The following is a 1,172-nucleotide window of genomic DNA, read 5'->3' as shown; positions in this document are numbered from 1 at the left end:
GATAAACGGAAGTTCACGCTAAACTCAAAGAGCTGGACTATTCTAAACTAATGGCCTTTGATGCTAACGGTTTGTACGCTTCCGCCATGTCGGATTTAGACAGCGAATATCCGAGAGCGGAAAGTGGTAGACCATTTCAACAAGAAGAAAATAAAGAATTTGTTAAGCTCTTTAATGAGCAGAAATTCAGACCTAGAACTGCTATTTTAAAAGTCTGGTTTGAATATCCTACCAACATGTTCTTCCAACCCATACCAGCTAAAGATAAAATCACTTTCACGAATAGAATAGGTAAAAAGGAAACTATCACTAAAATCAGGTTCAGAAATGGTTTCTGTCACGACGTTTTAACATCGGTCGATATTCAAGAAATAGTGAAAGCCGGTGTCGAATTATTAAAATATTAGATGGTATAGTTTACGAAGAAAATTTTAAAATTCCACCCTATAGAGATTATATTTTAATTTTGAGAGATCTAAGAAATAAATATAAACGAGAAGGTACTATTGTGGGTAGAAATTGCATGAAATTATTAGGTAATTCATTGTATGGTAAATCTATTCAAAAGGATATAACTACATCGAGACATCTATGGAGTGAAGTGACTTAAAAAGCCAACTTCGATTCACACGTTATAAACTATGAAAAAGTAAATGATAGTCAATATATAGTTGAAATTAATGACGAAGAAAAAGAATTTGACTGTACACCTCCTAAATCTACACGACTAACACCTAGTCATTTGGGATCAGTCGTTTTATCTCACAGTAAAAAAATAATGAATAATTTTATTCGCGTGATAGATGGATTTTATAAGCCTGAAATATACTATACGAATACCGATAGTTTATACATTTCGTCTAGCAATTGGGATAAATTAAATGAAGGTGGATTGGTGTCCGAAAATGATTATTGTAAAGGAAAGAATGATTACGGTGATGGTGGAATTATATTTGGTTTATATTTAGCGCCAAAAATTAAATACAATATCATTCTAACTTCCGACGGTGTTCTAAAAGAAATAAAAACGTTTAAGGGTTACTCTAAAGATAAGATAACCGTAGACGATTATATTCGATTAGCTAATGCTCACGATGTAACGAATGAATTTAAGAAACCGTGGGTAAAAAGTTTCACCAATGGAGTAGTTATTCCAAAGGATGATGATAAAC

This window comes from Lottia gigantea, assembly GCF_000327385.1.
Source record: "Lottia gigantea unplaced genomic scaffold LOTGIsca_41, whole genome shotgun sequence".
In the NCBI taxonomy this organism is placed as follows: domain Eukaryota; kingdom Metazoa; phylum Mollusca; class Gastropoda; family Lottiidae; genus Lottia; species Lottia gigantea.
Note: the sequence above shows the minus strand (reverse complement) of the source record.